Source organism: Cygnus atratus, chromosome 9, assembly GCF_013377495.2.
Source record: "Cygnus atratus isolate AKBS03 ecotype Queensland, Australia chromosome 9, CAtr_DNAZoo_HiC_assembly, whole genome shotgun sequence".
NCBI lineage: Eukaryota > Metazoa > Chordata > Aves > Anseriformes > Anatidae > Cygnus > Cygnus atratus.
Genome location: NC_066370.1, coordinates 1,944,531 through 1,969,240, shown reverse-complemented (window position 1 = coordinate 1,969,240; position 24,710 = coordinate 1,944,531). Strand labels below are relative to the sequence as shown.

Here is a 24,710-nt window from a genome sequence, read left to right as displayed (position 1 = left end):
TCCTTAAAGAGGAGAGTAACAAATGTAAATCTGAGTGGTGACTTGAGCTCTGTAGCAACACTGCAGAAATACTGAGTAAGTAGCAGTATGTCTTCAACCTAGCCCTGCCAGTACCACCTTTTCTTTCATAACCGTCTGACATCACTGCTCCACACGCTCTGTACAAACTGTCTGCTGAAGAAACTGTCATGTAAAACATCCTTTATGCTCTCAGTTACAGATTGAAAGGCTAGATAATCTGCTCAGCTCTGTGCTACTGCCACACAAGTTCTGTAGTCTGTTTTTTTTTTTTTCTGTGGAATTTTTTAAAATTAAATGGTATCTGTTAGAAGACCATGCAATTCCTTCATCCAAGATCGTATGCTGAGCTCATGTGAAAAAATGAATGAGTCCACTTCAAAAAAGATTTTAAGACTATATTAAAATCTGATTAAACTGATCCAGTGGAATTGACCAAGGTGGGAATCTCATGATCAAATTACATAGGGAAAGTTTAGGTTCTGCTTCTGTAGGAGCAAAACTAAATGAAATCTTTCCTGATCCAATCTTATTGGAAACCTCCAGGGAAAAAACCTTCAAAGTGCCAAGTAGTTGAGAACTATTATTAAAAAGCAATGTATAGAAGCTATCAATTTGAGTTTTCTGAAGTGCTTAGAAAAGGCAAAAATGGAAGTAGGAGCCTAATTCTATGTTTTTAATCTTTCTTAATACTGGCTTTCTTATTACAAACTTGAATTGTTTGATCTGACTTGTCGGACCCAGCATGAAAAACAGAGGTTTGTAATGGAAGTTAAACTTGATTATTCTGTTTTCTATTATTCCTTCTAGAATAAGTAACTGAGAATGAATATTCCTCTACACTACCTCCTTAATCCAATCTCTTGGTTCTCATGTATAAACAGTCTTATAACTTTATTATAAGCTTTATAGCCCTCAGTGAAATGTGTGTTCTCTTTACCTCCTATGTTATGTACGGATGGCACGCATGCTTCCATGTAGCCCAGCACCATCATGCTGAAATGGGCAGACTACTTGGTTGGCACATAAGTCTTCAGTGGAGGGATTTCTATTCTACACCCCCCATCCCCGCCCCAATTTTTTGAGCCACCACACCTTTTTGGATGAACTTCTAGTGTCTGATGTGTTTAACTATTTAGTTGCTATGCATGTACTTTGATGGCTTTTAAATTGAGTGAAGACTTTATTTTGGGCTTCAATGCATCCTCTAAGTTCCCTTCCTTTTCTGCATTTGTTGTGAGTTGTCAATGTTTTTGCTTTATAGTCTCTTCTGATGCAGTTCAAGTGCAAGAAAACTGACTTCACTTTATTGTAATGCTTCTAAACCTGTAATAAATTTACTGCTTTGTTCCTTAGTTAACTAGTAATTATTCAGCCCACTAAGAACTTCACTTGCATGGGTCTATTTTTCATTGTTTTAATGACCTGTGCCATAAATGTTTCTTCTTTATTGTTGACACAGTTGCTTTATAGTATTGCAGACATAATCACGTTGTTCAGTGCAGCATGAAAGGGGAATTCTAATCCTAGTGTAATGCTGGCATTTCAAAAATATATCAGACATGGGTCTACAGCATTTTAAGGCTGGCAAAAAAATCTTATCACATTCCAGCTGGTCTGATTACATCTCCAGGGAGAACTAATTTAAATACAGTAATAGAAAAAGATGAATTTTGCACTAAGGCAGCTTTACAAATTGGAAGAAACTAAGTGTAGAACTTAGCAGAACTCAGATATAACTGCCTAACCAAATCTATGCCTTCCTAATTCAGGGATGGGGAAAAGATAGCAGGAAGATATATCAGTCAACCCACTCTGACTTGCATTTCAGTCCTCTATGGGCATAACAGGCTACCTGCATGTCTCAGATACCATACAGTAAATATACTGTGTTAAAGAATGTTATTATTGGAGCGGTGGTATCTTGTAAGCTGGGAAACTGAGTTCGAGATGTTTGTGTATGTGTATTTATGGCATATAAATTTGTATACAGTGCTGGTGTGTTAGCATGCCTTCACTTTTGAAATAGAATGCTAAATTTCCTATTGAATCCCCATATCTCCAGGCTTCTGCTCTCCATTCATGTATCCACAGATCTTTACCCTGGGTCCCCTTATTGCCATTTGAACATCCTGGCAACTGCTTTGGCAGTTCCATTCTGCAGTCCCTGCTGACCAGGCATAGTTCATCTCTTTTGTACTGCTATCAGACTCAGCATCTAAATCAGTGTTTACTCCTCCCTGGTTCAGCTTCTGTCTTTCTCACTTTAAATCATGAGACTTCCTCATGAAGGGTCTCATCTAGAGGTAGATAACACGTCTGGCCAATGTAGCCTGAATGCAGATGGGTGGTTTGCTAGGGCTGGTGAGGCTGAACAAGTCAAATGGGCTGTTGGAGGATGCAGCGTACTCAAAAACAAGATCTTCAGAGTTTTGCTCTCAAGATTGAATAAGCTTGAGGGTATGAATAGCAAACTTTTTAACGAAAGTTTCACAATGGGATCTTGTTTATGCTGGACTTTCAAATCACCAGGATAGGATTTGGGTTTTTTCTGCTAAGTATAGATCACTTCAAAATAACCTCTTCAGGATTTTTAAGGGGGAAAATTTGGAATTGCTTGATTTTTATTCCCTCTGTCTGCCTGAAACAAATGCTTATTACAGAATTTTTCCTCCCATATATTAAATGGCTCAGATTACCTGTAATTTTTTAAACAAAACCTTCAAATGAGAGAGATCAGGTAATCCTGATGGCAAATGCTAATATCAGTAACCATGCATTTAGGATTTCCATTATGCAGAAAATTTGGAGTTTTCAAAGCTTTTGATTCATGTCAGAACGGGGAAAAATAGAATCTCAATTTCTTTTGGTTAGTAAGTTTCAAATGACTACACTTTTGTTAAATTCATGCATTCTGTCAAATTTTTGAGACTTGGTAAATGGCTATCTTTTTGACTTAATGGCATTAGCATATTCAAAGAGGGAAAAATATTATGGTGGAAACGCGTCTGTTCTGGCTCTAGGACTTACATTTTTCTTTTGCTTGAGGGTCAGAGTTCTCTTCTACCTGTGATGGTTTTGTTAAATATGTAATAGTAACTACTGTGCCCTCACTTTCTGCATGCTTGACTGGAGCTTTTGAGAGAAAACTAATTTATATATAGTTTGAAGAAGAAAAAAGCAAAATCCCATGGGCAGGAGAGGTGGCCACAGTTCTTAAATACATGTGGCAGCTCAGCTTTAGCTCTATAAAACACTGCATTAGGCTCAGAAGGTGTTGGTTTTTTTTTTTTTTTTTTTACCTTTTATTTCATTGCATAATGGTGGTCTGTAATTCAAGGTAATTCCGTCCTCCCCAAAGGCAAATACTTTCATACTACAATATTTGGTATTAGAAAGCCCCAAAGTACAGGAATTCTTGTGATACTAGTCAAAATTACATCTAGTGATTTTTCCAGAGATTACTTTCCTATAGCAGGTAAGCTGTATCACAAGTACATGCTTGTTAAAACTATGTCCTTAAATATTCCATTGCCTAGTGTTACTTTTCTGCTGTGCACATATGTCTCTAGAGGCAGATGTTGCCACACCCAGAATCTTTCCTTTGTGCAACTCTTTTAAAGATTCTTGAGGATCGTGGCTTTTATTTTGTGAATACTTCTACTTAAATTGGAGTTTGTAAATTAGTTATGTCATGAGTTTTTGTTATTTCTCATTTTTATATTTATGAAGAAATGTATATAAGAAAGATAACTCAGAAAATATATAATTTCTGTTCATTCCATGTTTTTCACAGTAAGGACAAATGATATCTTGGTCCTTGGAGAGCTGCAGTTTTCAAGAGTGATTTTGATACTAGCTGTGTCATAGCCTAACGAGCAAACACTTCCGTTTTGGTCATGCTTGAGTAGCAGCAGGCAAACCACTGAACTTTAGATTACCTGCAAAAATTTTGTACATGGCTAACTGCTGTTAACAGCTGACCGAGATTATTTGGTAATCTTCATACAACAGCTTGTGCGTGTGACTGAGCTGGTGAGGCACAGAGACATCTCTAAGTCTTAAATGCATGCCCAGCAGATTAAGGGGGAGCTTGTGTAAGGGAGAATGGTCTTTGCTCACATACCAGGGGATTTTCTTCTGAGGATGGAGAGCTATCAGTGTACAACAGTTGAAAAAGGCAGGGCGTGATTACATAGGATTTAATCATTAGAATAACAAGTATCTTTTTGAAAAGAGCATGAGATCTACAGTGATTTAACATCTGAAGATAACCTGATCTGCATTGTGGAGAAAGCTGAGAAGTGACTAAATCCAGCATAAGTGATATTGGAATTTATCTTTGATATTGGTGAATAGTGCTCTGGTTCTTTGACTTTTTTTTTTCTTTAAATCCTCTCTCTAAATCCCACTACTGTTTTAATTTGAAATACTAAACAACTCAGGATAAATGGAATTGTACCGTAGTCCTGCGAAGCTTAAATTATTGGGTATATTTGAATGATTTCTAGATCCATTCTCTCTGTCATGTCTGAGAGCAGTGAGAGTGGGTGAAAATCAAGGGTAGTAAAAACTAGTTTAATGCATCCTCACAGAAAACTGTCTGACCGTAAAGTTCCAGAGCCAGATGTAGTGTCAGACCCAAAGAATGAACTCTGGCTTTGATGCAGAATATGGCTAAAAGTTTGAAGCTTTCAACTTTGGAATCACTGTAGAGATATGTGCAAAGTGGAAGCAGTTAGCTGAATTGATCTTAGCTGGGTCTTTCTATAGATAAGCAGCTGCAGACTGGGAAGTAGCTTGTTCTCTAGTATGCACTGAGTAAAATGTCTGGGATACTTGCACACCATGGGTTTCTTGTGTTGAGCTCACTGAAGAGGAGAGGAAAATTCAGGCATCTTACTCAAGATATTTGAAGCCTATTATATATTTGAAGCCTATTATATTCCAAATTTAACACCTCCATGCAAGGAAAATCCGAGACATAAATGGAGGCTTGCTTATATAATTGATATGTGGGTAATGCAGCTACTCCTGGAAACAGGAGAGGGCATGTGGAAGGACAGAATGTTACTCATATAAGACTCAACAGGAATATGTGAACAGGCACTAATGTCAGGCAAATTAACTATAGAAAGAGGATGCAGACTGAGGTAACTAAAGAGAAGAACAAAAAACCTCCCTCACGTCAGTTGCATAATAAAAACAAGGACATAACCATCTATCTAGCAATAACCCTTCTGATCAAAATACAACCAAATTAAAAAAAAAAAAACAGCCCTCCCCAATGGGTCTGCATGGGAGTCAGCTACATACCCGACAAAGAGTTAAGTCTGTGCTGTGCTAGTGACATCAATCACATAATTCATTGTGGAAAAGTATACAGTGAAGTTACAGAGGGTAGCTTTCAGCAGGATATTGCATAGGGGTATGCAAAGGAAATATTCATTATTAAGGCAAATGTATGAAAGCAACTTGCTTTGTGTTCTCAGAGCTGCATACAATGGTAAATGTCTCCAAGAAAAAAGTTAGGAACAGTAAGATAAAAGGGTATCTTCCTGGCTACAGTGCAGGATAAAAAAAAGGTATTAATAACATCAGTGTGACTTTTCACAAAAAAAAAAAAAGTGATTCAAGACTGGCATCATTGGTAGGTTCCATGTCCCCCATCATCAGACACCTAATAGCAGGATATTTGAAAGAAAACTAATCTATCCATCTTACATTTTCATCAATAAAGTGAAATGGGCAAATCCCAAGGCAGTCTTATCCTGCAGCGCCTAAGTTAATTGGAAAGAATTGCAACTAGGATGAGTTTCTTTCCCTTTTTTGACTATAAAAATCTGAACTAATAGATTAGACTTAAAGGCTAATAATTAGGTGTCTAAAGTTTGATGAAATGAATCTCACTTCAGGATTTAGGAAATTAAAAATCCTGAGGCAAAATACATGAAACCAAACACAACATCCTCCATACCAGAGAAACTAAGAGGGTTTGAAAGGCATCTCTTTTGTTTTTAATTAGGAAATAATGTATTAAAAGCAGTGTATGCGTATTAGAAGAACAAAGGTGAAATACAGATTTCTGAAATAAATTTAATGTCAAAGCCAGAAGCAGAAATCAAGACTTTAAAATCATTAAGCTTGGGAAAACCTAAATGACAATGGTATTCACAGAAAAATATTTCACCTCAAAATATTAAATAAATAAATCCTGGCCTATTTGAAGGCATGGAAAATCTCAGGACGCTTTAAAAACTTGCATACCCATAGCTTGGTAACAGAATGTGTGCTGTGTGCAGTAATTCACCGTGCAAAAAAGGAGCTTCTGATAGTGGTACACTTTCAGTGTGGTTACAAAGTTGGAGGTGTCATTGGCTTGAGTAAGCTAAACTGTATCTTTAGACAAGATGAACAGTGGTGTGACCTAGCGATGCATAGACCCTTAAGGCCTTAAAAAGACTGATGCCAGCTGCCTCAGATGAGATCGCTTTCAAGCTCTTCACATAAAGTATGTCCATTGTAATAAGGTGCTGCAGGCCTGATATTGGCAGAGGAAATGGCTGCAGAAGAGCAAGCAAGTAAGCAGGGATTTCTGCACTCTGTGGAAGACTGTTTCATGTGGGCATCTTTGTCATCACCATCTGCTCAAGAAGTAATCCAGAAAATAGATGTGTAAAGAATGAGGACTGGCAGCGTTCACAGATCCTGCTAACAGCCATCTAATACTGGTGGTCCCACCGATCTAATCAATTGCAAGATGCAGGGACAGTAAATCCCCAGATTAAACAGTGAAGTTTAATCAAGTGAGTTACTTCAATCACATCTTTGAGAAAAGATCTGATCCGAATACAGTGGAAGCTATAAAGCTTTTAAAAACCTCTCACCAAGAAGTTATATCGGGTACAATGAACCCACATCTACTAAGACCGCTACTGGGGATAGCGCTGACTGCGGTGCCTCTGCCCTGGGAGAGGAGAGCTGGGGAGCTGGGAGGCTGGTGGAGGTGGGAACGGCTAGCAGGAGAGTCCTGTGAACGATACTTTCCAAACGTGACTGGTGTCATTCAGCTCAAACTAAAATACTGCAATGAAAACAAAGCTGTACAATGGCAGCCAGAACTTTGCAAACAGCAGCTAGAGTAATATGCTTGCTAAAGGCTTCTGGTGACGTGGATTGAGAGCTGAAGTGAGTGCACCAAACTTGTGCTCGAATAGGAAAAAAATTATTTGGCATTTTTTCAGGAAGTTAGGTATTTCATCACTATAGATATAGCTGTACAATTGCAGTTAAAATGGTTCACAGGCCTGTGGAGACAGTTTTTGATAAATCTCCGGCTTCTGCTTTGCCAAGAATCCGAGAATGATCCCAGTTACAAAGGTGCAACTTGAGATGGAAATATGAACCCCCGTATGAGAAAATCATTTAAAAAAACACTTTTCTTGAACAGTTTTGAACAATGAGCTATAAATGTGGAGAAAGTCTTACGGGAACAGTGCATCATATTCTGATACTTGATTGTGTTTTTCTACATGTTAGCAAAACATGTACATGTACAAAAACATGTACATCTACGTGTTAGCAGAAACAGAAATAGAAGTGTTGATTCATTGCAGTTTTTAGAAAGAAAAATATGGGGTGTGTAAACAAACAGGATCTTTTTCCCTATCAGAAGCTTGTGGAGTAAAGAAGAGTAAATAAGGAGATGGGTAACATCCTGGGAGGGAAGAAAATGGTCACTCCAAAGAAAATGAGAATTCTGGCAGTTCTTAGAAGGCTGTGTTGGTACAGTAGTGAACAATAGACCGGAGAGCTATTCTCTTGGCCCAATATGAATCTATAAAAAGCCCTGTGATAGAGATGTGTGTATCCCTACTAAATATAAAAGCAGAGCATCAAGGTGACGTGCTGAGTGAAGCCCATGGCGAAGCTGACAGCAGAGAATTACGTATGGTGCATTCACAAAATGATGATATTGCTCATTTATACACTTGTGGGAAACAAAACTTGTTCCAGATAATGAAGCAGATTCAAAGCCCATGTAACAAGATCAGGGCATGTTTTAAGACTTTTCTTGGAATAGTGCTCTGCTTTATAGTGTAACATATTGTGCTTATGGACAGTTAGGTAATGACTAAGAGAGATGCTGGGAGTGCCAAAAAAAAAAAAAAGTCTTTTAATCTCACTGAGCTGCTGAGAGCAGGATAGCCTCTGTAAAGCCTTGTTAATAGGAAGCTTGTTTAGTTTAATATCCTCTGAGAATCTCTAGTCCTATGAGCAGATTGGTATGAAGATTATGCCTGCAGATTCTTTTGTAGCTCTTTCCAATGTGTAACCCATGTTGTGTGTGCAGTTAGCTAGCTGGATGAAGTTGGAAGTCTCTAATGGGTTTGTTTAAAAAAAAAAAAAAGCACATTAAGAAGTGGAGGAGTCAGTGTTTGAGGAAGGAAAGACACTGCATGGGAATAGGCTTCACTATAACCCAAATAAAGCAGCCTTCTGGCAAGTCAGATCTTTGCTTTTGAAAATATATTTTAAAATAGAGAAAGACCAGCTAGAGAACGCTCATGACATAACATTCCTGAAGAGGTATGGGAATATTGCAACAAAGAACAATTGAGGGTAATGAGTTATGGTAGAGATCCTAGCAGCAGAAAGATGTGTACTGAACAAAGGACAATAGGATAATAACAATGTTTATACTGCTTGGAGCAAAACAAATTTGAGGTATTTATCCTAATTTTACAGCTTAAAATTCTAAATAGGTAAAAGGAAATATTTTGTTTAGGAATAGTGGCAGATTACAATAACAGTACAGGGGATCCATATTACAAGAACTCGTACTGCCTTTTGATCGGCAAGAAAGTTGATTGAAATATAAAAACAAATAGAAAAACTGTCACTATATTTCTGGTTGGAATAGGTGATCTCACAGCTCCTATTAGATTAGCAGACTAGTCTGGAGTGGGGATGACCAAACTCTTAATATCTGTCTTTGCAGAAAAGAGCTTCCTGGGAGGCTGTGAAAGGTACAGAACAGGACGGTCACTGGGAACAGTGTGCTGTGATGGGGGGACTTTGAGATGCAAGGGGAAAAATCAAGATGGATTTTTAGTGTGACAAGTGACTTTTTGTGGTCTGGTTGCAAAGGTATCTGGACAAAGTTGGGAAAACTGGATGACTTTTGCTTGAATGAAGCAAAACATAGTTTTGCAAAGATGTGATATTCCAGATAAGAAACTGCAATGAGAATTTATAAGCCTTTCTACTATTTTTCCACATTTTTAAAGGAACGTGGAGATGTAGTTAAATGAAAAGGCACTCACTTTCAGGCAAACCTGACCTATAGTTTTATAGCAGGTATTCAACTTGTAGCAATCATTGTTTGAAGAAATCACGGACCCTGTGATAAAGGGATGTGTGCTCTGGATACTGTAACACTTATTGCTGTGCAAACCAAGAAAATAGAGGGTACCAGACCTTAGGCCTCTTGCAAGGCAAAGAAGTTGTCCCCTTTTTGCTCTACACCCTACACGGAGTACTTGGAGGAGTTTATTTTTTCCATCTGGTGCTGGAACATCAGCATGATGGTACATGCTCCTGCCACAGTAGGAGGAAATCTGCATCCTTGTAATGTTGTCATTGCTGTATTTGGCTAAAGGATGCTAAATGCTTTTGTAATCCTTTTTAATGGATAACTGATGTGTTAATAGAGTTGTTGCAGGTATTAGGCACCAGTTTCAGAGAGGTTAAGCCAGTTTCTTAAAACTTGCCTGCCTCATGGCTCACAGATCATTACATTTCCAGTGAAAGGTTCTGGAGACAGATTATGAAAGATATTTTTCTTTTAATTTGGCATCTTTCCCTTCTGTTTATTGGTGCAATACACTGTGCACATGTACCAACGCTGGCACTGACCCAAACACAGACAATAATAGAGAAGGGGAAAAGTACAGCATAGCATGAATGAGCATGAGGCTTTCTCATTCTCAGTGTTTCATTACAGATGGAGAGGTCAGCTACTGGGGTTTCAGTCATGAGTGGCTCGTAATACAAAAGGCAGCTATATGCTGCATGAACAAGCGTGGCTGTTCTGGGAATGTGATTTGTTTAAGAAACATTCAGGGAGATCACTGCTCTTTTTTTTTTTGTCCCCTCTATGACAGAACTCCTGTGCTCAACTCCTAATCCAGATCTGATTTCAAAACTGCTTGCTGATAGATTTCACTCTAATGGCTCATTTCCAAATGCCTTAATATCTTAATGGATTTAGACCTAGATGAGTATTCAAAAAGCCTAGCTCTTTGAGAACTCATGCTCAGTTTTTCTTTCCTAACAGTTGTTCCCCCTCAAAAATACTTATCTAGTCTTTTTTCCTTTTTTTTTTTTTTTTTTTTCTTTTTGAGAGGCATGACTTGGGATAATTCAGTTAACTTTAGAATTGTTTTTTTGGCTCTTGATGAAAGTTTGGCTGGATGATGGCATTTGGATAGTTAAGTACATTGATCTCTTTTCACCCCTGTCAATGTAAGAAAGGATTTGGTCTCTTGAAGGCACTTAGCTTCTCCAGGTTCTTCCTCCCCCTGGCATGGTTCCATTTCTCTGCTGTGGAAAGGAGGCTAAACATGGCCCTGTCTCCTCTGGGGCTTCGTCTTTCAGGAATTAATTATGTTAGCAGCCTTGCTTGCTTATGTTCCTAAGAGTGTCTGTGATTGCTAAGACCTGGCTGATAGCAAAATGATTTCTAAGCCTGTGAGAGCATGGATAGTCTGGCCCTATAAATAACTGACCTTCTGTTACGAATGGTATGGTTTGAGCTAATTCAGTGAAAACGTGAGTGCTCTAGTGCAGAAGACAGAAGATCAAGCAAAGAACTGAAGTCTTGTCTGGAAGTGCATTTCTCAGTGTGAAATAGCTCTGAGCAGCAGGAGGTACAGTGTGCCTACAGCTCTCCATATGAGCTAAGGCAAAGACCAGAGTCACTCTGTGTGAGCTGCAGGAGTCCTGTAAGGTGTTTGGAAGTGAAAATCTGATAAAAAAACGTAGGTTAGTTTGATTTACCTTTCTAACTGAGGCAGTGTTGCATGTATATGTGGTCTAAGGACAGAATTACCCATGTTGAACTACTATAATTCTACTCTTGGCTAGAGCTTTGCCATAAAAAAAAAAAAAAAAAAAACTTTTGGCATGCCAAAGTGTGACTTAGGTCGCATAGTTCTCCAAGCCCCTGTTGAACTGAAGCATTCAATAATGCCACTGACACCTTGATCAGCAAGGCTTTGCAGCACTCTGGCATTATTTTATTTTTTATATCTATATGTATCTTGATATAACTAGATTTGTTAATGTATTTTACATAAGGTTGCAGTATAGAAAAGGTTGGCATCAAGGTACTGTCTGAAAAGATATAGAGCTGGCAGTACTCTAGCAGGAAATGAGCTGGCTGAAAGGTCAAATTCTCCTAGGAAAAAATGAAAAATAGGAAAGAAAGGCTCAAATAAATGCACTTGGCTTTGTCTGCAACTTGTTTTTGCACTAGACACCTAGACTTTAAAGAAATGATTTTAAACTAGACAACACTTACCTTCAACCTCCTTACTGTGGAATCTGGGGGCTAAGTGTAAAACAAGCCTAATACTGCAAGTTGTTCAAAAATTACATATTAAAAACAAAAGGACCTGCCCAGGTTTTGTGAATCATAATTTAAAGTTGCATTATATAAATTTTTAAAACAACCTCTTAGTCCCTCATGTTTGGTACGAGAAACTTCTCCATCATCTGTAAATGTAGACCTTGCAGATGGACAGCTTTAGACTCTATTTAGAACTTTTCCCCTGTGTCTTTCAAGGAAGAATATGTGTGATGTGGTGACAATAGCTGCATTTAACCTACTCATAAGGTTGTAGAGATTGGTTTATATAGGAAATAGATCTTGTTAGACAAATCTAATTTTATCCTTGGATGAAATTACAAGTTTGATTGATAAAAATGATCTGCATTTAATAAACTGTGAAAGGCATTTGAAATGACACTGTGATTAAAATTAGCTCTTTAAAGTATCAATAAGACATGCATTAAATTGATTAAGAACTGGCTGGTTGATAGACTTGAAACAGTAATTGCCAGAAGAGAACTGCTATGGATTGGTGAGTGTTTTCAAGTGCTCAGTGCTTGGTAGAAAATGTGATATTCAGTAACTTGACCGTTGTTGGTGGTGATGGTGTGTGGACGGATGATGTAGATTAAATTATGATAAAGACAGAGCAGTTATGTAAACACACCTTGATTACTTGGTAAGCTGGTCTCATTTGGATATATTTCCTTTAGTTGCAAACCTGAAAACAAACAAGCAAGAAGGGCCAAATGTACCTGCAGTGATTGTGGATTATAGGATTTTCATGAGCTCCAAACGGAGGAAAAAAAAAAAAAGGCAATGCATGTGAACAGTGAGTTGTGAGTAAGCTAGTGTCAATACTTCTGTACAAAACACTAGAGAGACCACTGCTGGAATACCGTGCCTGGTGTAAGTGGCTTCAGAAGGTTCAGAGGATATCAGAAAGAGACCCTTCATTCTGCCCTAAAGATATTAAAACTAAGTGAGAAGTTAAAGTAGTGACTTAATGAACTCTTTAAGTATCATTACATGAAAAAATAACTTTACCGGAATAACGGTAAATAATAAAAAATAATATATATATATATAATATATATAATATATATATAATATATATATATATATATATATATATATAATATATATATAATATAATAAATAATAAAAAATAACGTTACCGGAATGTTTTTCAGTAAATTAAAGCAGGGTGATAAACTCAATGTGTTCTAAAAGGAAAAAAAAAAATGTTTTAACAGCAACTAACCAGTGGAAAACATTCCTAAGGGAAGTACACTGCTGATTTTCTTCTGATCAGAAATGGATATGTTCCTGGTACCTGTAATACTTGAGCTGGTTCCTGGGATCAGTACGAGATGAAATTTGTGATGTCTAAGAGGTCAGACTGGATAATGTAAAGACCCCTTGTGGACTAAAATTTGTGCTTTATGAATTTAATTACTTAACACTTCAGAAGTTCTTTGACACTAGAAAAATCATAAAGGGCTTGCTCCAGTTAATTCTCTCTGGAAAGATAGTTGGCTTAGTATCAGAGAAACATTTAATCTTTAATTTGAGCACTTTTTTTTTTTGGTATTTTCTTCCTCTCTTATGTGCCTAGTTGTCCCAAATTATGTCTGTGTGACTCCACTTGCTAATCCTTGTCTTTCTAGCTTCTTAGCTCTGCTTCATTTAGCTTGGTAACATTCTGTGCAAGCACATCATCTAAGCTCCTCTTTGTTCTCTACCAGTGGAATAAATATTTCATCATCGTTGTGTGTGAACCTGTAGGTCTTGAATGAGCTTGACAAATTTGTATTGTCTTTGTACTCAATTATAATCATTGACTTGAAGTTTGTCAACAACATAATGCAGGGGATGCTTAACTCATTTGGCATCTTGAGGACTCTGTAAGAGACTTAGATTTAAAATCTTTTTTTTTTTTTTTAAACTTCTGCTTCCAACATATATGAAAGCAATTACAGGAGTGGACTATTCTCTCTTATGTGATCTGGAGATATTTTTTACAGTATCTAATACCTCATGGATGTTGACACCACTTCAAAGCAGCGTCCAGCTCTGCAGAACTGTTATTAATATGCTGTGGCAAGATACTTGTGGTGCATAGGGAAAGCACTGTCCCAGTCAGCACGCAATTAGTGATGGGCAACTTTAAGAGAGTCAAATGTTTTTGCTGCAGTTGTCACAAACAATAGATGTCCCAGACAAACGATGCCTTCAGTACTGTCACAGAAGCTGACTTAAAGCTATGTGTTAACTAGAATCATTCTTCAGGAGCATCGTTATGCCAAATGCCTGATGCTAAACAATATCAGAATTACTAGGTTGTTGTAGTATCTATAATCCTGGCTTTGTGCATGGCCCTGTATCACTCTGCCTAGCTTGGACAATCCTCTCTCCATTCTACATCATTCTTCAGTCCTGTGCTACCCAGTCCTGAGAGAGAGCAGCTGGGAGTATGTGGGCCAAGGAAAACAGGGGCAAAGAAGGAAGGGAGCTGTGTTGGGGCTGGGTATTCCCAGTGCCTCTGCCCACGGCAGTCGATCTCCCATGGGAGATCTGCTGGGGAGTTGGTGAGATGTAAGAGAAATACTAGGTATGGTTTGCAGAAAACAGATCAGCTCCTCTTCCAGAAGGCTTAACAGTATGGCAGTAGTGGGTAGGAGAGTGGTGCTTTGTTGGTGTCAGTATCATGACAGAGCTAAACAAGGCTTTCTCTCCTTTAGTTTCACTTCAGTCAAAGGAACACCTAAGGAGACAATTTCCCTTCATCCATCCCTGTTGGGTCATTGGCATTGGTATGATCCAAGACCTATGACACCTTTATTACAAATATTTTTTTGTCTGCATTGCTAATAATCTTCTACCTGATCACCATTAGAACAGCTCCCTCTGCTGCTTTAGCCCCCCCACCCTGATCACAGGCAGTAGCTGTCTTTAATCCTTAAATTTTTTTTTTGTACTTGAGTGTGACACTCTGAATTCTGGCATAGCATTTCTTGCCTATTGCACATTGAGAGAAGTTCTTTTTGATCAGACTACAATTCCTGTGAGATACCAAGTTAACGTTTATAATAGAGATACAGTTGATTTCTCAGATGGAAATGTTTCTCTTTTTAGATGCCTAACACTTCAATGAAGAGTCAGAATTTTCCAAGAACATTTTTATTCAGTTGAAAGTTTCTTCTTCTGTTGAAAACAGTTTTGAGGGAAAATATTTGACCACCACAGTTAAGGTCCAACTGTACATATGCATGTACAGCTTTGTATGACCTAGGGTAGCCATCAAGGACATAGGACTGTAAGTATTTTGGGTTGAGGGATGGATATATTAGTCTGACCTCAGTACTAAGAGAAGTCTTTGAACAGTGAAAGAAAAGGGTAATCAAGGACTTGAAGTTATATGGAAAAATGGATAAAATGCCATGTGCTTCAACAAAAGCAAATTGTGTCAGGCTAGACTGGTATCTTTCTTTGATAAGATAACTGATTTGCTAGACAAGGTCAAAATAACAGATCAAATATCTATGTAGGTTTAAGCAAAACATATGAGGTATGGTGTCTCATGGGGAAAAGATTATTTGAGAGGCAAAAGGGAATAGTATATATTAGAAGACAGATAAGAAATTGATTTCCCATTTAGCCAGCTTGTGTCACCTTACAAAAGGCATCCAAGAATGGAGAGAGACTGTGAGAGGTGTGTCTCAGCCCTCAGTCTTGGGAAGAGTCCTGTTAAACTGAAGTGAGGCTAATGCATGAACACTGGTTCATGAGCAGACTTCATAAACAGGTGCAAGCAAGGATGGTATCACCAGTGCTGAGGAGGATTAGATTCCTCTGCTTGAACAAAGAGATGATCCTGAAGAGACCAGGAATAGGGAAGAAATTTAATAGAATAAAATATAGTCAAGTACCTAGTGGCAAGTAAAATGAGAAAACACTGCACAAAGGTCTTGGTTAATACATTTTCCTCCTTAGCTAGCGAGTCCATAGCCAATAACACCACCTCTAAGGCAAGAAAAGCTCCTTAGTAGCTGGAGATCAAAAGCAGCGTGGCTCTGAGTGTCTGTAAACAACTTTCTCAAGAATTGCTTACCTAAATTACTTAGGTACAGTGAGATTTGTCACACCTTAAGAACAGCTTTTCAGGATGTTTCCTGTAATTCCTAGATTTGGATATGTGAAGATACTACTTCAATAACACGGATTTAAGTTTGTTTCTAACCCTGTAGAAGTGTGTGCAAACACTCACAAATTCTCTTTTCAGGGGAACTATCAAGCATTAGAGTGGAAAAATGAAATTCATTTGTTCCATTAGGATTGTGACACATTTTTAAAAGCAACACTGTGTAAAAGAAAAAAGCATCAGTTTGTGTCTAAAAATTTTTGATAATGTCTTCCTATATTACAAGTTTGATTCTTGCTTAAATGTTTGGCTTAAATCTTATTTTATTCCAACAAATTTGCGAAGTGTTTAATTACTGGCTGTTCTTTGCATACTTTCCACTGAAAGCTATTCTCTTGAGAGATGATCACGCTTTGCGCATATTTCAGTGCTTCACAAATATTACTTGAACTTTGCAGCATACCTGTCAAATATCATTTTAGTAATCCTGTTTTGTGGAATGATAAACTGAAAAATGTATTTAAAAATGCAAAAATGCTTTGGCTGAGCTAGGATTTCTGTCTCTTCAATTCAGAAGGTACCATATTCTTGTAATTTGCTCAATTTCTGTGAATTTATTAATGAAACCCTCCCTTCTTCTGATTTAAATCATCTGTAAAATAACTTTGAAAAGATATTCCATTTGAAAAGCAGAGACTTTTGTATCTATAGTTCAAACTGTTGAAGTAGACAGATTTTCCAAAGAACGTGGCAGTTCTTACTGAGTGTTGTTGCCTGCAATGTTAATTATTTTTAATTCACACTGACTATCCAACAAATTAGATTTTTAAAGGGTTACATTTTAAAACCTTGATATTGTTTATTTGGTGTAGAGACTGAAAGAAACTTGAAACTGAAATAAATGAAAATCAGAAAATAAAATATGGTGACTTTTATAAAACTTTATTACTTTATTAATAGTGTGATTTAGTCCTAGATCGAATGCCAGCTATTGAAACAGTCATAAATTATGTCGATTTACAAAGTAGACAGAAGTAAAATAAGGTAGACAGTGTAACCTTCTGGCAGTCTTAATGTGAGACAATATTTGATGTGAAAATGCATTTAGATGACAAATTTTATGCAGTGTAATGGTTTGCATCTGTTAATCTGCAATATTACCTTCGACCTAAATAAAAGTAAATTTCTGGTTTATTTCTCTCTCATTACTCTACTCTTTAAATTTACTTTACTCTTGCTTTTGTGATCATAGCTCTCAAATAGATTAATCCTAAACCAATTTACTGAGAAGATGGTAAGAGGCAATTTTTATTAAAACTTCTGAAAAATGTTATTGGCACACATGATTGTTATTTGATTAGATCCTTTTCATGAGGTGAAGTCTGACAGCAAGATAAGCTGCATGTCATTTAAAGATTAGTAATAAAAAAAATCCACCCTCCTTTTGTGTGGTCTCATATTTTTTTGTGTGGTGGTATAAATGGAACATCACTACAAGTTTGAAATTAGCAGAAGTAGATAGTTACCTAAAAGGAAAGGATGGAAGAAGAATCATAGTGCAATTTCAACTCTAGTTTGTCATAATTATTTAGTTTGGCTTCCTTATTCTAAGAGTTCATCCATTGTGGGCATTGAGCCCATGGTACAAATGGCACTTGGATACCTATGCTATTATTTTCCTATTTCATAAAGTGTGTTAAACAGGTCGCGTGCACATGCTGAGGAATGCGGTTTGATACAAAATCTGTCTTGGGCAATTGTAAACAAAATTATTCTGAACCTTTAGCTAAAGCTAGGCACCTAGCTCTGAATCTTTTGGCCTGTGTTATAACTTGCTTCCTAGTATCTGTGTTCATGTGTGTATGCAGTGGACTAAAAGCATCATCTTAGCAGAGCAATAAAAATAAGAAGTTCAGAGGTTCAATGTATAACGTAGCATTAGGATTACTCTAGAAGTTATCCTTCTGGACTGTTCTTTTTTTTTTTTTTTTTTTCCTCCGTTCCATAGGAATGGGGGTCCGCAGTCTGTGAAGTTTACAGGCCTCCACAATTTTTTTTGTGGATCGTGAAAATGATTTACTAATCTTAATGTGAGTTTATGTATATACTACCTAGGTTTTATATGGCATTTTTCTTCCAAACAGCATTTTTCTTCCAAATATCTGAACATTACTAACTGATGTTTGTTGTAGTGTTGTATACAAGCTACTGTTTTTGGACCTACCAGAAATTGTGAGATTTTTCAACTTTTGCCAATTTGCTTGTGTCCTAAGGAACAAAGTCCTCAGTTGTTATAACCTGTTTGATTTTCATCATTGTCCTCTTTTACTTGCTGACTCCTGAATTAATTCATGCAAGTTTATTTAGGTTAATGGTGTTACTGCAGGTGAATAGACACAAATCATTACACACAGCATATGAATTTACCATCTAAACATATTTTCATTTCAACGACTGTCTCAGATTAACCACCAAGGTGCTGAACTGCCAAACTTAATTTACCTTTATCTGTTTTATAAATACTTTTACAGGTTGCTCAAATGAGGGTTGTGTTTTATTTTCTATGTTGCAAATAATTCTACTTTTCCTACCAGGAGAAAGATGAAAGGAAACATTAACCTTTAATCATCAATTGTAAATGATAAATTCCAGACAAGTACATTTAAAAAGAATTTGAAATGAAAGGGCTGACCCTTAAAATTCAAACTTCTTGCAGCCAAGTTGATGTTTGGTGACACTGTCTAACAGGAGGATGAATTGTTTTTCCTCCAAAAAGCAATTGTAGCATATGCTTAATGATTGTAATGATTGGTGTTTTTTTTTTTTTTTTCCAACTATACTAGTAAGGTAAGAATAGTAATACTGGAATGATATGAGAAACTATTTGTATTAACTTATTTAAACTACTGTAGGCAATTGGAGGAATAGTATGACCCCAACAATAAGACACCTGATAATATTTTGGCAAACAGTTTAGCGAACCAACATGATTTCCAAGGTTACAGGCAAGTCCATCACATTGAAAAGAATACTCAGTGTGTGACTTTACATGGTTCACAAGGTAGTGAAGTGTGTTGGAAGGTATATGACACAAGAAACTAAAAGGCGTACAGTCTTCCTAGTCCTCAGTGTTTGTGATGTTTGACAGGCCACTTAACTTTCCATGATTCCTCCCTCCCTCTTTATCTTGTTTGTCTTTTAAATTAGTGGTAAAGACAGTCCTGTCATCTCAACAAGCACTTTGAAATGTACGTGTAAAAAATTTGTCATGCAGTTCATAGGTATCCTCCCTCAGAGGTATCTGCAGAGAGGTTGAGAACTGAACTGGGGGGGGGGCAAAGTGAGGTGCTCTGCCTAACACACTTGTTCCCCATCAGAGCATGGCGAGGTGGTGGAGTACTGCCACAACCCTGTGCTGCCCTTTGCTGTGCTTGTGAATTGCATTTACTATAAAAGTGTTCAGAAGTTAGATTCTCACTCTGTAATTCCCTTCTTGCTTTTGTTATTTCTAGTCATTTCTCTTGTAGTAGCAGGCTGATTGTCACTTACTGTGAAGGGGTGAGAGAGGTGCCTGAGCAGTGCGTGTTTTCACTTCCGTCATGCTGGGACAGTCTGTGAGGTGTTCTGTGAACCTCATCAGGTCAGCATATCCAAAGGTGGTGCTGACATAGGAAGTGGAAAGGTTTAATAGCAAACTGCTATTTTGACCTCACAGTTTTGGCAATGAAACTCTTCTAGCAACATTATCTTGAGAAGCAAAGTTTTTTTTTTTTTTTTTTTTTTTTCCTGTAAGAAAAGATGACAGCATGTTCCTTTACAGCTGCAGTAACATTATCTGAATGGATGAGTTGGGCTCCTGTGGTTGTTTATGGATGAGACAGAACTCTTGAGCAGACCTAGCAGAGTTTTGGCATGACATGTGTCAGGTAGTTTTTTTGTCTGCATCTCAGCAATGCTTCTAAGGAAACTAAGACAGTTAATTCATGGTCTTTAGCTAGGCCCTGCTGAACAGCATCATCTTAAAGTTCTGCCCAGAGCATCGCAAATCTCCAGAAAATGCTTAGTGGTTTCCTTGAGGAATTTGGGCAGCAGGTCCAACTCCCAGTTAGTATTTGTGACCCTGCTGTATGAAGTCGCTTTGTTTTAATCTTCGGCATGGTCTTTACCTGCAGCATGGTTTTTAGTTAGTATAGTGGTAGGTCCGTGTGTGCATGTATGTCTGAGAAACTGTAGAGATTAACATTGGGCGATGGCCTAACAAAAGGGATGAAGAATTCAAATGTACAGTGCTTATATTAATATTTTGGTTCTTGTATTGGTGGTATAGTGATACCTAAAAGCACCCCACTGACTAGGCAATATATTGTAATCTAAATAATATATTATAAAACACTCGATCAGATGAAACGTTTCAAGGAATTTAAGTACACAATGGTGGAATGGTGTGCTCATTAAAATTGTCAGTAAGCTTTACTTCATGGCACTCCTGTGGCAATAGGAAAGCAGCTAAATTATTTGAACTCATAAATATTCCAATTTTGAATGCTTTTTCAATAACCAAGGGACGATTTTAGGAAATATTTGTGATTCACTTTCCTCTCTCCTCCAGTTCTGAACCAGCCCTGATGATCTGTCTCACAAATGCTAAGATAAATGATTTTACATGTGCATTTGGGAACACATCATAGAAATTAATGGGAGCATGGTGATTGGGAGGTAGTAAAAAGGGATAACAAATAGTTTAATCAGATGAATTTTGTGTCTAGGTGTCTCTTAGGCAAACTAGACTGGGGGGGGGGAGGTTCACCAGCTTAGTCTCCCTGTATTCGTTCACTTCTGATGTTTGGATGGAGAACTGGGAGGTGACTAAAGCCCTACAGTGCGAAGGAGGTCAGAGAAAAGTGACGTGCACTGACACTGAAATGGGAACAAGAGCCATCTGATGAGAAAAAGTGGGCCTTGTTGAAAAAAACATTGCGCACCATGATACAAACTGTGTACTGCATACACAAGGGACTGACTGACAATAGCAAGATTGTCTAACTTTTGAAGCTGTAACACTGCAACTTTAAAAGAAGAGTGAAGCATTTCAGTGTGCTGCTGGTGTTAAGAGAGATCCTGCTGAGGGGCTGCTGACTCATCCCCCAGTTTTTAGGCTTGGCAACAATTAGTCATGCTAAATCCCAGGGGTGTTCATGCGCATAGTCTGCTCTCCTTTTTTTCTGTCCTGCTAGGACTCCTCCTTTTCTGTTTCCCCAGATTTTATCTGATTGACGACATTTTCATGGATTTACCCCACCCTGTCATTCGTCTCTCTACGGAGTAGGAGCTCTCCTTCTGCCTCTGCTTGGTGAAGCATCCTAGCTCACATTATGCATCCTAGCTCCCATTATCAATCTTAAATTTTCCAGAAAGCACATTCTTTGTGTCTGTCTCTTACACTTGCGTAGAGTTTCCTTAGAAAAGTGCTTAAGACTTAAACTCTAAATACGTAAAGTTCCTTAAAATATCTTCTTAAAGCTTATTGCTATGTCACAGGCAGCCATCTCCTCTACACTCTCCAGAATTACACTCTCAAATATCTTTCTATTCCTAAATGCCCAAACAAGATGCAATAATTGTTAGTTATCAATCTTCCAATACCACAGCCTATTCTCTTATCAGATGCTGTTTCGTAATTTTCTTCTACGTTTCCCAAAGCATTAGCCTGAATCTCTGTGCATTTCACCCTGTGAAAGGTGAAGGGTGCTGGGATAAGGAGAAGGTGTTAAACTGAGACTGGGGACTCGTGAGGTTTGTCAGCTGTTCTTAAGTCCTGTAGCAAAGGTGAAGCAATTACTGCCCTGTAATTCATGAAGAAAGATTCCTACCCAATATACACAGCTGCTTTTCCTGGGTTTTGCAGGTTATTGGTTGCTTCCCCTCTACCTGTCCTAGTTCCCAGGAGATGTCAGAATAACATAATGTTCAGGTATCTTTCCCCAGCCTAACAGCTACTATTAGTAATTCATAATACTGTTAGCAAGGATTGTCACAGAATGTTTTTTTTTGTTTTTGTTTAGAAGTACACTATAAATCTAAGCCATGAGCAAAACATAATGAAAACCATATGGGGAAAGAACGAAAGAAAGCATAAAGGTTTCATGAAGAGATGGTAGGAAGTTAATTTGTAGAAAACCTAAAATCAAGTGCAATTGTGAAACACAGAAAAAGGACTCAACACACTAAACCCACCGTTCTTTCCTCATAGTCTGTGTGACAGAGCTTACTAAGAACAGTATTTATTTTTATTTGATCTGTGCTTTTCCACATAAAATAATATGAAATCTAATTTTTGTCTAACTCTTGATCCTCACAGCATTAGAGAACTCATAAAACAAAAATAAAACTTTCTCTTTGCAAGTTGTTTCATGTCCCTTCTGTTGTATATTTGATGTACGTAGGTTGTGTTTTATGTTTTGTGGAGTTTTGCTTTAAATTGCTTGAAACACAAGAGCAGTATAAGCCCAACCCAACGTGACTTACTAGCACAGCACAGTCTCCCTATCCGGGAGGTCCTTGTGACTTATCAAAAAGACAGGACTCCAAAAACTGCAACTATCTGATTTGGGCGGAATTTCAGCATCCCTCCCCTTTTTGCATTTCTGAGTAAATAAAGCATCTTGCAAAAATAAGTAAGTCAAGAGCCTGTACGTGTAAGTGGCAGTGTGGTAACACATTACCACAGCCACTGCAGCACTCCCTCAGGAGGCTGCGTGCTGGTGCTGGGTGTGCCTGAGCGGTGCCCAGCAGACAAGAGGCCCAGGCAGCTGACTGGCAGTGCCCTTCTGTAAGCTGGATTATTAACAGAGACTGCTCCCACAGCCTCTGCAAATGGAGAATACCGTAGTGCTATGGGCTAAGTTCACTCTACCCCACTATTGGGAGCACTGCTGCCTGTTTGGATGTACTGGGCCTCTGTTCTGGTGGGTGGTGGGAGCCACAAACACATCAAAAAGGATGACTTGTGCAGCCTCACTGAGTGTCAGAAATGAAGATCTGAACATATTGAAAGCAATGTACTTGTGGCAATGTTTTAGTTGGCAACTGGTTTGAGGAAACAATTTTTCTTATGTGACAAAATGACTGGTTGCATTCCTAGCCCCTTTACACCTCCTTCAGTGGCTATAAGTACTTCCAGAATGTGAAACAAATCTCTGTGGGAACCTATTTTTAAAACTTTGGCAGTAAATCTGGCAACTTGGGGTGATGGTAGGATGACAAGCATGATATATTTTTATATCAGAGTTTAGTTATAAATTTATTTTATGAAACATGATACAATTTTTAAGTGCTGGGTTCTAAGGACTCACCCCTTGTCATACTCAGAAAATGTTAGCAATGTCTTTCTGTAGCTACAGTAAGGTTCAATGTGCAGTATGTATATTTTTGGGAAGCAAGCAAATATGACTAGAGTTAGCATCAGATTAATTCTCAAACAAGGTGACAGAAAAACAAATTTCCAGCCTTCACATCTGATCCTTGATTAAAGCATTATTGCCACCATACAGACAATTACGCCCCACCTAATGTTGCCAGTTACGCTGCCAGCGATTCCAGTTTTACAGACAACTAGACGTGTCCTCAGATAAGCTCGCCCTGACAGAGATACTCTCCTGGATATGACATGTAATTGCAAGTAATTCCTTTGATGTAATGGAACTGAAGTAACTTGTACAAATTAGGAATTTGTCCTACAAATTTTTATTTGGAAATCTCTTAATCTATTTTTAAAATACTCTTTCAGATTAAGGCAAATGTTACTACTAATAATCTAAACTTTTTTTTTTAAAGTGATAAAACTTTCAGTAAGAAACATTTCTTAAAAATTCTTTAATGCAGATTTTTAAACATTTTTGCAAATTTCTGGTAGCAAAGAGTCACACGGTAATATATTTAAGTTGCTACTTATAGGTAGCACTTAGGGCTTAGTGGTGCCTCTGTAAAATGTGTTTAAAAAAAGGTGGCCAAATTCTGCTGGCACAACTGCACAGTGCTACTAGGAAGTCTACTGTGATTTTCAGTTCAGCATACGTAAGGAGAAAAAATAGAAGGTGAAATCTGCTGTGCAGGTATCAGAATTTTCTCCCAACTGACATAGTCTGGTCAAAGTTCACTCGGGACATGGACTACCAATGCAGGTATGCAGGTTGCTTTTTGAAGATGTATTTCAAGTCAGCATGTAAAAACTCAAAAAAAAAAAAAAAAAAAAAAAAAAAAAAGTCAAAAGCAGTGGTTATTTAGTAGAGCAGAGTAACTGCATGTTCTTCAAATGATTTTTATAAAATGCTGTTCTTTTCTTTCCTGTTCTTATCTAGGTGAGCACTCAGACTTGCAATCCCCATCTCATTCTTTCCTATGGCTATTCTTTTTGCTTCCAGCTGTGTTAACAACTTATACTTGGCTGTGTTTTAGCAACACCTCTTCATAGCACTTAAAATACTCAGCACTCAAGGATGACACTGTAAAGGGAGGATTATGTATTTGAAAACCATGTTAGCTTTGTAGCCACCCCACACTGCAGAGTGATTCATTGTAACCCAGATTTCCTGTGTGAGTTCCATGTAAGCTTTTGTGTTTTCTATTTGATATTAGAATGGTCTTAATATTTTTTTTTTTGTCATCTTGTCCCGTTGTGCATTATCTTCTGATAAAAATCTCCCATTTTTGCTGGGGACAATTTCAGGCAGGAGGAGTCTTGGAGACTAATTTTAAATGAAGTTTTGATGAAAGCATGGCATGGCTGGTGGGTATTCAAATTCTCCAAGGAGCACAAAGATCTCTGGTCTCAAGGTGTTTTACTATTACTAACAGGATTATACTCTGAATATTAGTTTCATGCCAGTTTGTATAAATAAAGGAAAAATTATGCTGAGTACATTCATTATTATTGTT

General features: G+C 37.7%; 1 protein-coding gene across 2 annotated transcripts in view; it reads right to left on the bottom strand.

The window, feature by feature from the left end:
- SLC9A9 (solute carrier family 9 member A9) overlaps positions 1–24,710 on the bottom strand; it is a 216,164-nt gene that overhangs the window by 1,931 nt on the left and 189,523 nt on the right. The gene's annotated exons all lie outside the window — the stretch shown is intronic.